Below are 16,788 nucleotides of genomic sequence, written 5' to 3'. Positions count from 1 at the left end.
CTCCTCGTCATCACTATATAGCCCCTTGTCCTTGTTTTCAGCATTCAACTTTCCGGCCTGCTTGAACACCCAGCATTCTCTGTTGGTGTGATTGACTGGCTTATCGGGGGTGCCGTGGATTTGACACGAGCGATCAAGTATGTGATCCAAACTGGACGGGCCCGGAGTACTTCTTTTGAATGGCTTTTTCCGCTGACCGGATCTAGAGCCTCTGAATCCGGTATTGACTGCCATATCATCGGTGTTATCGCCGTTGTTGCGGCGCTTGTGTCTGTTACGACGTGGTCTGCCGTTGGCATATTTGGTATCCGAAGTGCCCGGATTCCTTGATGTGTTGTTGCTGCGAGCCAGCCAGCTATCCTCGCCCGCGCAAAAGCAGGTCATGAGTGTCATGAGGGCTGACATAGACTTCGGCATCTCCTGGCCGAGTTGCCGGGCGAGCCACTCATCACGGATGTTATGCTTGAATCTCGCTAAGGCCTCTACATCCGGACAGTCGACAATTTGGTTTTTCTTAGTTAGGAACCATGTCCAGAATTGCCTGGCCGATTCCCCTGGCTACTGACTTATATGGCTCAAGTCATCAGCATCCGGTGGTCGCACATAAGTGCCCTGGAAGTTGTCAAGGAATGCGTCTTCCAAATCCCCCCAACTGCCGAAGGAGTCTGCTGGCAAGCTATTCAGCCAATGCTGAGCTGGTCCTTTGAGTTTTAGTGGGAGGTACTTGATGGCATGCGGATCATCACTGCGAGCCATGTGGATGTGGAGGAGGAAATCCTCAATCCATACAACGGGATCTGTTGTACCATCATACGATTAGATCTTTACGGGTTTAAAACCCTCCGGGAATTCGTGATCCATAACTTCATCAGTGAAGCATAGGGGGTATGCGGCGCCTCTGTGCTGGGCTATATCACGACGCAGTTCATATGAGTCTTGTCTGTTGTATTCGGCCCAGCCGGATTTACTTTTAGTGTATCCGTGTGACGGTCATCGTCCCGCATTGGCGCGCGCCCCTGTGACCTGTATATCGACCTTGCATGTTTTTCCTTGCTTTCCAATACGTCTCGCAGGTCCCGTGTGTTGCCCCGGGCCTTGGTATTTTTGTTTGAGTGGCAGCGGGGTCTAGGCTGAACTTCAGGCTGAAATGCCTCTCTGGCTCGGCCACGAGGTGGCCGGTCAGCCGCATCGTACACTGGTGATGTAGGTTTCAATGCTTCCTCCTCGAGTCGGGGTAGCGACCTGCACTTTGGGTAACTCTTGGAGGGGCGCTTGAGTTCGTATTCCTCGGCCGCAAGGACTTTGGTCCATCTGTCTGCTAACAAATCTTGATTAGTTTGAAGCTGTTGTTGCTTTTTCTTCAAGCTATTTGCTATGGCTATAAGCCAGCGCTTGAAGCGCTCCTGCTCGACGGGATCCTCAGGCACGATAAATTCTTCGTCGCCGAGGCTCACCTTGTCTTCGGAGGGAGGCATGTAATTATCCTCCTCGGGTTCTCTATCTGCTGCCCGCTCTGGAGGGCTAGCTTGTTCACCCTCCCGCTCTAAATTGTGCTGGAGGGGATTGTTGTCGTCTTCGGCACTATCCGGAGTGTTATTGTCTCTTGTGCCGGTATCACTACTTTTGCTATGGCGGGACTTAGAGCGGCGCCGCTGACGTCGGTGCTTGGGTTGTTTCTTGGAGGGGTCATCCCCTGCTGTCTCATCGCCATTCCCTTCTTTGGGGGTGTCCATCATGTATATATCATATGATGAGGTGGCGGTCCAGCGCCCCGTGGGCGGTGGTTCCTGTTCGTCTCCTGCATCGTCGTCCATACCGTCTATGTCTTCGGAGTCAAAGTCGAGCATGTCGGTTAAGTCATCGATAGTGGCTACTAAGTGGGTGGTGGGTGGGGAGCGAATTTCTTCGTCGTCCGCATCCCATTCTAGCCAGACATAGTTCGACCAAGGTTCTTCTGACAAGGAGAGAGACCTAAATGAATTTAGCACATCGCCGAAAGGTGAGTGCTGAAAGATATCCGCGGAGGTGAACTCCATGATCGGCGCCCAATCGGATTCGATAGGCACAGACGGAGGCGGCTCGGAGTCCGTGGCCGGAGACGAATCCAGTGGTTCGGCAACATGGCTCTCGTAAGGGGTGAGTCAGTATTCGGCTCTATCACCACTGAGAGTGCGGCCTCCATGGCGGGGTCTATCCACCCGTCCTCGGATGGCGCAATTTGCTCTGGATTGAAGGCCGGAGTAGTTGCAGGTGTGATCTCCCGAACACTGTCCGACGACAGAGCTAAATCATGCTCGTCGTGATCGTGCGGCGCACCTGACATGGGTTCGAATTCGTCGAAGATCAAGTCTCCGCGGATGTCGGTAGTGTAGTTTAAGTTTCCGAACCTGACCTGATGGCCAGGGGCGTAGCTCTCGATCTGCTCCAGATGGCCAAGCGAGTTGGCCCGCAGTGCGAAGGCGCCGAATACGAAGATCTGTCCGGGGAGGAAAACCTGACCCTGGACTGCATCGTTACCGATAATCGAAGGAGCCATCAAGCCTTACGGTGACGGCACAGTGAAACTCTCAATGAAAGCACCAATGTCGGTGTCAAAACCGGCGGATCTCGGGTAGGGGGTCCCGAACTGTGCGTCTAAGGCAGATGGTAACAAGAGGTAGGGGACACGATGTTTACCTAGGTTCGGGCCCTCTTGATGGAGGTAATACCCTACTTCCTGCTTGATTGATCTTGATGATATGAGTATTACAAGAGTTGATCTACCACGAGATCGTAGAGGCTAAACCCTAGAAGCTAGCCTATGGTATGATTGTCTGTCGTCCTACGGACTAAACCCTCCGGTTTATATAGACACTGGAGGGGGCTAGGGTTACACAGAGTCGGTTACAAGGAAGAAGATCTACATATCTGTATTGCCAAGCTTGCCTTCCATGCCAAGGAGAGTCCCATCTGGTCACGGGACGAAGTCTTCAATCTTGTATCTTCATAGTCCAACAAACCGGCCAAAGGATATAGTCCGGCTGTCCGGAGACCCCCTAATCCAGGACTCCCTCACCGCTCATAAACTTTGTGTTCTACCCATGCATATAATCTACGCATAGACCTGGCTCATGATGGAAACGTTGCATGCAAATAAAAAAATTCTACGCACACGCAATGATCTATCCATGTAGATGCATAACAACGAGGGGAGAGTGTGTCTATGTACCCTCATAGACCGTAAATGGAACTGTTTCTCAATGCGGTTGATGTAGTCGAACTTCTTCGCGCTTCAACTGATCAAGTACCAAACACACGACACCTCTGCATTCTGCACTTGTTCAGCTCAGTGACGTCCCTCACCTTCTTGATCCAGCAAGATGTTGAGGTAGTAGATGAGTTCCATCTACACGATGGCACAACGATGGTGATGGTGAACTGATCCTCGCAAGGCTTCGCGTAAGCACTACGAAAAATATGACCGGGGGTGTAAATGGTGGAGGGGGGCGCTGCACACGGCTAAACAATTGTCTCGGGTGTGCTAGCCCCCCCTGTCCCACATATATATAGGTGGGAGGGGGAGGGGAGAGGCCAGGAGGCGCCCCAAGTAGGACCGAATCCTACTTGGGCTCCTCCCAAGCCGTGCACACCCCTGCCATTTATATTGGAGGAGGAGGAAAGAGAGGGGCGAGGTAAGGAAGGGGAATCCTATTCCTCTCTTTCCTTTCCCTTCCCCTATTTCCATCTCCTCCTTGGACGGCCCATATGGGGGGCGCACCAGCCCCTTGTGACCGGTGCACTTCCCCTCTTGGCCCATAAGGCCCATATCTTTTTGCCGAGGGTGCTCGTAACCCCTTCTGGTGACCCAATAAGTATCCGGTACCCCCTTCGGTGTCCGAATAATATCGTCCTATATATCAATCTTTTCCTCTCGACCATTTAGAGATTCCTCGTCATGTCTATGATCTCATCCAGGAGTCTGAACAACATTTGGTCACCAAATCAGATAACTCATATGATACTATATCGTCATCAAACGTTAAGCGTGCGGACCCTATGGGTTCGAAAACTATGTAGACATGACCGAGACCTCTCCGGTCAATAACCAATAGCGGAACCTGGATGCCCTTATTGGCTCCTACATATTCTATGAAGATCTCTATCGGTCGAACCGTTATGACAACATACGTGTCGGCGTCCTGGGAACGGGGGTACCCAGACTTGCCTGCCTGCGGCCCATGGCGTGGCTCCACCAGCGGCCTAGTACGGGCCATTATCTGCAGCGACAACTCAAGACCCTCACGAGGGGCCAAGCCTCGCGAGGCGGACAACTCCAAGACCTCCCGGGGTGCAGCCTCACTAGGTTGGCTCTTGAGGAGAGGAGATATCTATGCAAGGGGCACCTCGCGAGGTTCACGTGGCATGAGCCATGATGACCAAGGCTGGGCGGGCGCCAGCGGGCGCAGTGTACCAGTTTCCTCTTTGGTGCTAAAGAGGCTAGCGCAGGCGAGGAGTCCCGAGGCATCAGGGAAATGTTTCCTTATCAGTGCAACAAGACCAAGGAGAGCAGGACGGCATGATGGAGGTCACCGCGGAGCCCACAACAGCATCACCACCAGAGTCTTTGGCAGGTGAAGACCACCTTTTGTCAGGATAGATTGTACTAGTTGTCTGCCTTCAAACTTGGCCGTTATGGGATCCCTTCAAGCCTAACATTTGGGAAGAGGACCAGGGCCTCTATAAATAGGGCTAGCCACCACCATAGCAGGGGAGGGATCATTCAGACCATTGATACGTCTCTAACGTATCTACTTTTCTCACGCTTTTCCTCTTGTTTTGGACTCTAATTTGCATGATTTGAATGAAACTAACCCCGAACCGACACTGTTTTCAACAGAACTACCATGGTGTTGTTTTTGTGCAAAAATAAAAGTTCTCGGAATAGAATGAAACTTTGTGAGGATTTTTTATACCAATAATAAGAATTTCTGGAGCCAAGACCCACCGGAGAGGGGGCCCTGGATGGGCACAAGCCACCAGGGCACTCCCCCCTCTCCTGGCGCGCCCAGGTGGGTTGTACCCACCTGGTGTCCCCGCTGACGACCCCCCTGATATTATAAAGTCACATTATGTCAGAAAAATTCAAGAAGAAAGAACTATCACGATCCACGAGACGAAGCCGCCGCCAGGCCCTGTTCTTCCTCGGGAGGGCAGATCTGGAGTCCGTTCAGGGCTCTGGAGAGGGGGATCTTCGTTCTTTGTCATCACCAAACCTTCTCCATCGCCAATTCCATGATGCTCCCCACCGGGAGTGAGTAATTCCTTCATAGGCTCGCTGGTCGGTGAGGAGTTGGATGAGATTCATCATGTAATCGAGTTAGTTTTGTTAGGGCTTGATTGCTAGTATCCACTATGTTCTTAGATTAATGTTGCTATGACTTTGCCATGCTTAATGCTTGTCACTTTGGGCCCGGGTGCCATGATTTCAGATCTGAACCGTTTATGAATTCATCATTATATCCATGTTCTAGATCCGATCTTGAAAGTTGTAGTCACCTACTACGTGTTATGATCCGGCAACCCCGGAGTGACAACAACCGGGCCCACTCCCGGTGATGACCGTAGTTTGAGGAGTTCATGTATTCACTATGTGTTAATGCTTTTCTCCGTTTCTCTATTAAAAGGAGGCCTTAATATCCCTTAGTTTCCAATATGGACCCCGCTGCCACGGGAGGGTAGGAAAAAAGATGTCACGCAAGTTCTTTTAATAAAGCATGTATGACTATTTACGGAATACATGCCTACATTATATCGATGAACTGGAGCTAGTGTCGTATCGCCCTAGGTTATAACTATCACATGATGAATATCATCCAACAAGTCACCGATCCAATGCCTACGAATTTATCCTTATTGATCTTGCTGCGTTACTATTGCTATCATCACTGTTACACTTGCTACAAACTACCGCTATCACTGTTACTGTTACCATTGTTGCTGTCACTATTATCAAAACTATCAAACTACTTTGCTACCGATCGCTTTGCTGCAGATAATTAATCTCAAGGTGTGGTTGAATTGACAACTTAGTTGCTAATATCTTCAAATACTCTTTGTCTCCCCTTGTGGTGAATCTATAAATTTTGGTTGAATACTCTACCCTCGAAAACTTTTGTGATCCCCTATACTTGTGGGTTATCAAGACCTTTTTCTGGCGCTGTTGCCGGGGAGCGTAGCTATATTTGTTGAGTCACTTTAGATTATTATCATATTACCACTATGAAGAATCTGAAGGATCCAAAGACTAAGATATTTCCCTCAAGGACGAGGGAAGGTAAGGAATTGCCATCCAGTTCTCCTTTAGATTCAGCTTCTGTTATGAATTAACTTGCAACACCACCACATGCTAACAATTCTGATATGTCGCAAGTTATTAATGATGCTACTTCTACTATGAATGATGCTTATGATGATGCTAGTACCTTGCTTGATAATGATGATGTGCCACCTGGTGAATTTCTTGATAAACAAATTGCTAGAGTTATACAACATGATGTTGTTGAATCTGATGATGAGCTTGAAACTGAATCTCCTGAGACACCTGCTAGAACTAGCCTTCCTATATATGAATTGCCTAAGGTACCAGAAGGTTATGTTATGAGTGAAGAAGCAACTAGAGATATTCTTGCTTGTAATGATAGAGATGATCTAGAGAAATTACTACTCAAGTATAAAGAAAAATCTCTGAATGCTAGAATGAAATGTGATCCTAAGTTTGCTACTTCACCTACTTTTATTGATGATAAGGATTATGAATTCTCTGCCGACCCAGAGTTAATTACTTTGGTTGAATCTGATCCTTTCCATGGTTATGAAACTGAAACTGTTGTGGCACATCTTACTAAGTTGAATGACATAGCCACCCTTTTTACTCATGACGAGAAAACTCGCTACTACTTTATTCTCAAATTATTTCCTTTCTCATTAAAGGCTGATGCTAAAGCTTGGTACAACACTCTTGCTCTTGGTTGTGTGCGTAGTCCCCGGGATATGATTTATACTCTGAAAAATATTTTCCTGCTCATATGAAACAAGCTTCCTTACAGGAAATATTTAACTTTGTGCAAACTAAAGAAGAGAGTCTCCCACAAGCTTTGGGGAGGCTTTGCCAATTACTTAATGCTATGCCTGATCATCCTCTTAAGAAAAATGAAATACTTGATATCTTCTATAATGGACTAACCGATGCTTCTAGGGACTTCCTACAAAGTTGTGCTGGTTGTATTTTCAGGGAACGAACTATTGCTCAAGCTGAAGAAATATTGAATAACATATTGAAAAAATTATGATGATTGGACTATTCCTGAACCACCGCCTAAACCCACTCCGAAGAAGAGGGGTATATTATATCTCAGTCCCGAAGATATGCAAGAGGCAAAGAAATCTATGAAGGAAAAAGGTATTAAAGCTGAGGATGTTAAAAATTTACCTCCTATTGAAGAAATACATGGGCTTAATACACCACCACTGCCTAAGGTGGTAGAGGTAAATTCCCTTATGAAGTTTAATGATAATGACAATACTCACAATATGCATCCTAGTCAATGCCTTTATGAGTTTGAAAACTACATTAGAAAACAAGATCACTTCAATGCAAATGTTATGAAACAACTGAAATACAATTCTGATATGATTGCTTGCTTGAGTGACTTGTTATATAGAATATCAAATGATGTTAGAGGTGTTGGAAAGCATGCTTCTATGGTTCAAACTCAGTTAGAACAAGTTGCTAAATCTCAAAGGGAATTGCTTGATGAAATGAATCATAATATGCATGACTTTGCTATTAGAGTTGCAACTAGAGGAGGTAAAATGACTTAGGAACCACTATATCCTGAGGGACACCCAAAAAGAATTGAACAAGACTCGCAAAGAGCCAACACTAGTGCACCCGAAAAGGAAAATAAAAATGATAGGACTTTGCACTCTTCTAGTGAACCTGAAATAGAAAAACCACCTGATAATGAAAATAAAGTTTCTATCTCTGATGCTGAAACTCAATCTGGTAATGAACACTCACCTAATGATAATGAAAAAGATAATGATGAGGTTCATGAATACTCTCAACCAAACAATGAAAAAGAACCAGACAATGATGTTGAGATAGAACCACATGTTGATCTTGATAACCCACAACCTAAAAATAAAAGATATGACAAAAGAGACTTTGTTGCTAGAAAACATGGTAAAGAAAGAGAACCGTGGGTTCAAAAACCTATGTCTTTTCCACCCAAGTCAACTAAAAGGAAAGATGATGAAGAATTTGTACGCTTTGCTGAAATGATGAGGCCAGTCTTTCTGCGTACTCGCTTGACAGATATCTTGAAAATGCCTCCAAATGGAAAGTATATGAAAGACATCATCACAAATAAGAGAAAAATACCGGAATCTGAAATCTCCACTATGCTTGCTAATTACACTTTTAAAGATGGAGTACCTAGAAAACTTGGTGATCCAGGAATACCAACTATACCTTGCTCTATCAAAAAGAATTATGTGAAAACTACTTTGTGTGATTTAGGAGCTGGTGTTAGTGTTATGCCTTTCTCTTTATATGAAAGACTTGACTTGAATAAACTCACACCTGCTGAAATATCTTTGCAAATGGCTGACAAATCAACTGCCATACCTATTGGTATCTATCAGGATGTGCCCATTGTTGTTGCTAATGTTACTATTTTGACTGACTTTGTTATACTTCAGATGCCCGAGGACGACAATATGTCGATTATCCTTGGTAGAACCTTCTTGAATACTGCAGGGGCTGTTATTGATTGCCATAAAAGCAAGGTCACTTTTCATATTAATGGCAATGTGCCTACGCTGCACTTTCCGAAGAAACAATTCCAAGTGAATGGTATTAATGTTATTGAAAAATCTCCGACAATCACTATTGGAAGTTTTCAAATACATCTACCTATTGTCAAAAAGAAATATGAAATGCTTATAGTTGGGGAAATGCATATCCTCATTGAGGTAACTTAGTGATTTACGATTCTTCAGTTTCATGGTAATCAAAAGTGGTTGTTAATAAGACTTGATCAAGCTTATTAATGGATCATTTTTGAACGGTATGAAGTTGATGAATTTAGTAAGCACTACTTTCTGTCCCTACTTTCTATTCTCTGTTTGTATTAGTTAAATAAAATAAAGTGCCATGTTTTGTTTGCTTTCTGAATTTACCATGCAATAAAAAATGACCCAAAAATAAAAGTTCTCAGAATGCCCTGAAAATCTAATACGATTTTTTCTGAATATTTGAGAATTTTTGGTGCAAATAACATCAGAGGGTGGTGCACGAGGTGGGCACAACCCACCAGGGCGTGCACCCCCAGGCACGCCCTGGTGGGTTGTGGTCCCCACGTGGGCCCCCTCACTTACCTCTTCATACCACATCATCACTTACCTCCAGAAAAAAATCCCCATTGCTCTCTCTCCCATGTTCTTGCTCATTTTGCTGCCATTTTCGATCTCTTTGCTCGAAGCTCCGTTTCCGAAACTGTTTCGGGGGATTGTTTCTTGGTATGTCACTCCACCATTTGTCCAATTAGTTTTAGTTTTAGTATTTTATACTTCGAATAAATAGCTACTCTTGGTGCTATTGTAGATGTGCTTGCATGTTCAATTCTTAGTGTTCTGAGTAGTTTGAATGCTTGCTATGGCCTCTATGTATCCCTATGAGTAGTTGCTATCAATTTTGTGAAGTTTTGTTTGAAAATTTTTGTGAACTAAAAATTCAGATTTTTGTTAATAGGAAAAATTGTACGCGGACATGATGAACCTATCTGGAAGGAGTGCTTCGAGGAGACGATCCTCGGGGGCATCCTCTAGTGACAGTTCTGCTCGCCGGTCTTACGTTGAACCAAGTGAATGTTCCACGCGAGATGCCGCCACCAAAACATGCTTATGGACTTGCGATGAATATATGGTGCAGGTGGGCATCAAGGACGAATTTGAGCAATATGTTCACAATGCCGATCTCGGTCCCTACCTCTCAGATAAGTGTGAACAGCGCCATCTTCTCACTGAATCATTTGTCAAAGGATTTAAATATTTTCCACGTGAGTCTAGGGTGTTGTTTATGCTTTATGATGAACCATTTACTATTCCACTAGAGAATTTTGCTCACCATTGCAAACTTCCATTTTGGGGTTTGCTTGATGAGCCAGCAAAGGCTGGGTATGAGACCTTCTTGAGTAGCCTTTGTTACGGTGAAAATAGAGGAGTGAGACAAGGAAGAATAAAAAGTGTTCACCTTCTGGAAATCCAGTATTTTGCATTATTTAACGGGAAATGCATAGTAGGCAAGCAAGACTATAGCATACTTTGTTCGCCAGGCTTGAGCCTCATTCACACCGCTCTCACTGGTGAAAGGAATTATAACCTTGGAGCTATTGTTGCACATAGACTTCAGCATAACACCAAAAGTGGTTGGCTCTATGGTGGAATTTATGCCACACGTTTAGCACGAGGACTGGGTAGTCCACCTTTGCCCTTTGATCCTATCCTACCCACTCGATATTTAGATTTTTATGCCTTAAAGGAGCATAATATTCTCAAGGGAAGGGTTGATAACTTCACTTACAATTTGTTGTTTAACCAATCACACGTTGTGGACACATATTTTCCTGCGGCTACTCTCTTTGATTGTCATGGCAAGGGGAGATATTTTGTTCTTGAGAGCGAGGCCCGAGCTCACAACGCAGCTGTGGTGGCAGCCCGACAGGTCGAGGCATCCGCACCGAGAGCCTCCGTGAGCTACGACGCCGACTACTACCCTTCAAGCTACTGATCGATTACCAACTTCGTCCAAAAGCCTAAACTTGGGGGAGTACGTATCTCTCACCAACATTATATTCATGCTCACATATCATTCTATTTGTCGGTATTCACACTTTTTCATTGTATCATCCATGCTTAGATTTATTTTCTTGCTTTCTTCTTGTGTGTTTGTTAAACTTTAGAAACCCCCCCCCCCCCCCCGTAAAAAAAAGTTGTAGCTAATTTACTTTCTGTGCATGCTTAGTAGTAGTACTAAAAAGAAAACCCAAAAAGATTTCCTTGTTCTTCTTTTTCTTGTTGGGAGCCTTCCCATGTAAATAGTTTTTCTCGTTTTTGTTTTTTCCCCTTTTACTTTCTTGCGAAAGAAAACCAAAAACTCCAAAAATATTTCAGTGTGTTTCTCTAAAATTCTTTTCTTTTATTCGAGTTGAACCGAGGAGAAGACCACGATGAAAATGTTGAGTGGCTCTCATATGAATAATTGTTGAACTAATAAAGAGCCCACTTTACTTTGTCTTCTCCTGTTGAGTAAAATGCTTGCAGATTCCAGCTTAGTCCATGGCACTCTTGCACTATTATTATTTTCATATCATTCGGTCGTGCAAGTGAAAGGCAATACGACATTCTATGAACTGGCCGTGGCAAAGGGAAACTGGTATGAACTCGACTTGTCCTGTCTGTGTAAATATGTTTCATCCAGTGCCCATGATTCCACCCATTATGATTAAACATGTTTGTACTGACAATTAGAGGTTATAGTTTCTCATGCCATGCATAAGTAGCTGGGAGTTAATAATGATTTATCTTGGATATCGACATAGCGTTAAAATGATTGTGATGTAGTATGATGATATGGTATCCTCCTCTGAATGTTCGAGTGGCTTGACTTGGTACATGTTCATGCATGTAGTTGAATCAAAACCAACATAGCCTCTATAATGTTTATGTTCATGGTGTTCATATCCTACTCATGCTAGTGTCCAATGTTACTTACGCATAATGCATGGTTATAATCGTTGTTGCTCTCTAGCTGGCCGCTTCTTAATCTTAATTGCTAGCCTTCGCCTGTACTAAGTGGGGATTCTACTTGTACATCAAAAACCTTGAACCCAAAGTTATTCCAGATGAGTCCACCATACCTACCTATATACGGTATTACTCTACCGTCCTAAGTAAATTTGCATGTGCCACCTCTAAAAACTTCTAAAAAAATATTCGTTTTGTCTGTCTGGATCATTCATGGAATGATAGGAGGTGGTCGATATCTTCAGTGCTAAGCGGGTTATTCTTAGGTCGAGTGTTTATTCACTCGCCATCGCAGGAGAAAATGGGCGGTAATAGGGATGCCTAGTCCCAAACTGCAAAATACAAAAAGAGTTCATCTCTTAAATAACCAAACAAAAACTCCCAATGGAGTCAGAACCTTTACTTTTACCGCTTCGGAACCGCCACTAGCGTGCTTAGCATGGAAGATGTTGATTACTGATGGTCGTGAAGTGAATAAGAAGGGTGCATGTCTCAAAATATCACTTATCTCTATTTTAAAAATTGAGCTCTAGCATCTCTGCAAATCACTGCTTCCCTCTGCGAAGGGACTTTCTATTTACTTTTATGTTGTGTCACCACCTTCTAAAAAACAAGCGACAGAAACTGAGTAGAGCACGGTTGTCATGATTTATGCATTGTGTGTAGCTAATGTTGGGTGTAACATGACTAGATCTTTTCGACCATGAATTACAATGTTTAGTTGTTGCTTCACTACTGCAGGATGCTGCGAACGTGACACTACGATCAGAGACCCTTCGACGAAACTGTGTGTGATGCCATAATCGCAAACGGTGGTGTAAAAAACCGTCAAAAAAGGTGCAAAACGTTTGCGATGGAGGATGCATCAAACACGGTTCAGATTTTAGTTGCGTGTGCGATTGAGGGCATACGGTTCAGTTCAGTTAACTGTTTGAGATGAGGAGGAACAAAAGAAATAGGCAGCCCGATGAAGGTGTGTGCGATGTACAACATACGATTCACTCGGATGAACTGTTTGTGAATAGGCAACACAAAAGAAACGGCCAGCCAGATCAAAGGTGTGTGCGATATACGACATGCGGTTCACTCGGATGAACTGTTTGCGTTGAGACATGAGAATAAAAACGGTTCAAATGAACAAGATGTGTGTGATACGAGGAAAACATGTATGTAATCGGAAATGTGTGCGAAGATTGATAACAACACAGACGATTACTTCTAACAAGCCGTGTGTGTTGTGAGCAAATGATTGCTGGTATACAATTCTGAGTGATTGATGAAAACATCACCGACGGGTTCCATTGTTTAGTCCGTGTGCAACGTGATTTTATTTGTCCGCACAACATCTACGCTCTGTCTATAGAGCATCAACATATATACTTAAAATGACAAAATTGCATAACCAAATTAAGAATACAATTACACAAGTGACTACACACATAACATTTCCACACACCAAAGAAAGCAATTACATGCATACTAAAGTAGGAGAAACGAGGATCTAATCATCTACTTATTGTTACGACGATGCTTGCCATTGCTCTGCTTCCGGCTGGATCCCTGACCGTTTTGGGGAAGGAGACACTTTCTCATGTCAACTATCTACTTGTACATGTTGTAGCTCGTGTACGCCTCCTTGGCCGCATACATGACATGAGCTTTGTCGAGTTTCTCCATCCAGGCGGAGTGCCAGGCATGCTTTTCCTTGTTGCACGAATCCTTCATGTCTCTGTAGTAGGGGTCGATGATGGCCTCGGCGAGGTGAACCAGTGAGTCCTTCTCATGCTCCTTGCTGCCCAGATCTTGTATTGGCCCTGGATGTCGACAAGATTCTGGCAGGCGATGCCCAAATTCTCGAGCGCCTTTACATCGTTGGTGATGTCCACCGTAGTGAACATGTAGTGGGGGCTGTTGACAAACCTGGCGAAATGCTCGCAAGGCCTTGTGGCCAGGCAGTAGTGGTAGATGAGGACGTGGTGGCGCACACACATCTGGGCGATGACGACCTTGGGATGAGACCCGGCACGAGCGCGGGTGTACTCAAGGTCAAACCCGACCACCTTGTACTTCTCCGCGGCAAGAAACAGCTCCATGATGTGGATGGAGTGCTCCACCTAGACCGGGTTGTTGGTGTAGACCACCGAGAGGTCCATGAACCTTCTATGGGTGTCCACCACGACACGCATGGTGAACTGCTGCTCGTCGTCGGTAGTCACTTGGAGCGCCATTGGAGTCGCGCGGGATACCCTCTAAGAATTTCTCGTGGTGGGTGTGCTTCTTGCAATGGTGGGGCGCGATCGAAAAGTTGAAGAGACACAAGGGGAGGTAAATGGCCGTTGTAATAAATGGGGGTTGGCAGGCCTGTAATCGTCATGTCTTGTCACGATGTTCATGGCGGAGGATTCCAGTGCACTCTTGACAACACCGCACCGCATGCGTGGGCTCGAAGAGGTGCCAAATGTATCATCGGTGAGCTTGTTCCCGCGCTACCGCACTGTTTACCACGCAAGCTTCCCTCCCGGCTAGTTTGGCCATGCGTCGGCTAGGAGAGTGACAAATCGTGGGCGTTTATTGGCAAAAAGCTTTGTAAAAACGAAGTGTGTGGAATGACTTCGGTCATAAGTTTACCCTTGGGTGATGAGGTCGAAGTTACACAGAAGGGTGATGATGGACACTCGAGTGCGATAATTAATTCCATGCTCTACAGTGCACATGGTGGAAGAAACCAACTGTGTGCAATAATGTCGAAGATCGTAGTAGAGTTATCTATACAGATCGTGTGCTGTGAGATCGACAAGGTAAACTGATTCGAGAATGGTTAATAAAATCTAAGATCATTGCATATTAAGGTCAAAATAGTGCTAGCAATATACGAGTCTCATACGATGCCATTTCAACGATTGTACCACAAAAGCTCGAAATGTTACAAGGTTCAAATTCCAGAGTTATATGGCTCAAATTCAAATATTACAAGGTTCGAACTCATATTAGAAATGAAATTCAGCTCATCAGCTCCAAACGCTCGTGTTGATCCGCTGAACATGGATATCAGAGAGGTTCAAACTAATATCGCCGCTTCTAAGTCTGGCTTCGAAACCTCACAATTTTTATAAAGGGGTCAGCCACTGAGAAATCATGTATGGGGTTGACACGATGACTTCCGATTACTCTGTCATCTGAAGTTCCAAAATGAAATTCAGCATTTTTGGATCCTACTCCATTCTGCCGCAGGCGCCGACACTGATCAACAAACCATTCATTTTTGCGAAATAAATGTAGGGCAAACCTCATTTCCTTCAGCACCCTTACTCTGAGAACAAAGAACCTGGCGAATATAATCTCCGGTAAGGTCCCTCGGTAGGAGTTCAAAGAAATTTCTGAGAGATGCGGATCGAGGCATTCGACGTGCTTGTTATATTGTATGACATTATCCACCACTGGGCCTAATCTTATCTGCAAAAGAAGAAAACGTGTTAGTGCCTATATGCAATTTTGAACATTACTACAGGCCTAGCTATTTGGTTTGCAGGATTTGTAAAATGCACTGACATGCCATCTTCGATCTGACATGATTAACATGGGCATTTGATTACATTCTAGAAAAATATAGCCTTGTTCACAAGAGGTTGGAATGGATGAAAAGTTCCCTAAGAAAACTAGTACAGATGAATCCAAAGGACAAATGCTTATTGATTGTAACCATATGGATCAAGCAACCAATATCGGGGGGGGGACATGTATGTACTGAAATCGTCCAAAAGAACCTTCAGAAATCGTAGTGCATTATCATTGTAAACTTGGAAAAAGGTGTCACAAATTGGACTCCCTTATGGTTAACATTTAATAGGAAAGGAACATCGCCTCGATATATAGCTTCTCCAGGCACGGAAAGCATCTCAGGAAACTGACAACTTGCTCCGGGTCGGGCCCGATAGATTCTAGTGCCAAGACCTTCACTGTGCGTAGTTTCGGGGTGAAGCTTGTCGGAATTATTTTCTGGATGACAGACGAACAAACATCTTCAAAATTAGAAATAATGTTAATTTGTAGAAGGAGAGTTAGAAGGCGGCTGTTGTACCTGAACGGGTTTGGATCCAATAACAAGTTCGGAGCATTTGTCAAACGAGTAGCCCACCACTGTAAATTTCGGCGCAAAAATGACATTGATTCTTGTTGGATCTTCTTGATCAACTACAAGTAATATCTCAAGTGTAGGTGTGTCCTGGATGACCATACCGTGGTACACATCTTGTGATGTCTTCCTTCCGCACCAACAACACACATAAATAGTCCGGAGAGTCACGGAGGTGATCTGGAAGGTACTCAACCCATTGATCGCCTAAAGACGAAGGTACTCGAGTGCAGTACAGCCACAGAGCAGGCGCTCCATGTCACCCTTTGAGAGGCAGACGACGACGAGCTCGAGGCGCTTCAGTCGTGGTAGAATAAGAGCGGGCATGTCATTAAGGGGCGGGAAATGGCAGTTCCTGAACTTGGCGACGCACAGCGTGGGCGCGAGGCGGAGTGCGGACGCTGGCAGCGACCGCATATGCCCGTCATCAAAAGTGAGCTCCTCGAGCTGATCTAGGGCGGGGGATCAGAACCAGTCGTCAAGCTTGGCTCGGTCCTTGCCGTTGGAACGGAAATTTCCCATTCTAAGGTCTTTGGTTGGGCCAAGGTGACTGCCGAGGATCTTGGAGAACGCATCCAAGCTTTTGCGATAGCCATGGCAGAGCTCGTGGGTGTCGAAGAGGTCGAGAGGGCTGGAGTTCCATAGGGGGCGCCACCACCGGGAAAGGAGGGTTGTACGCTCCCATATTTGATTGGTGTCAAGACCCCGATTCCGAGTCACATCGATCTAGCCGGTAACACCCCATATCACATTGCGGCCTCACGCACAGTATCCCACGGGTGTCGCCTTACCATGGCCCGTGACCGTTT

Source organism: Triticum urartu, chromosome 1A (assembly GCF_056163025.1).
Source record: "Triticum urartu cultivar PI428250 chromosome 1A, HENAU_Tu73, whole genome shotgun sequence".
NCBI lineage: Eukaryota > Viridiplantae > Streptophyta > Magnoliopsida > Poales > Poaceae > Triticum > Triticum urartu.
The sequence above is the reverse complement of the archived record's forward strand: the minus strand, read 5'-3'. Positions refer to the sequence as shown.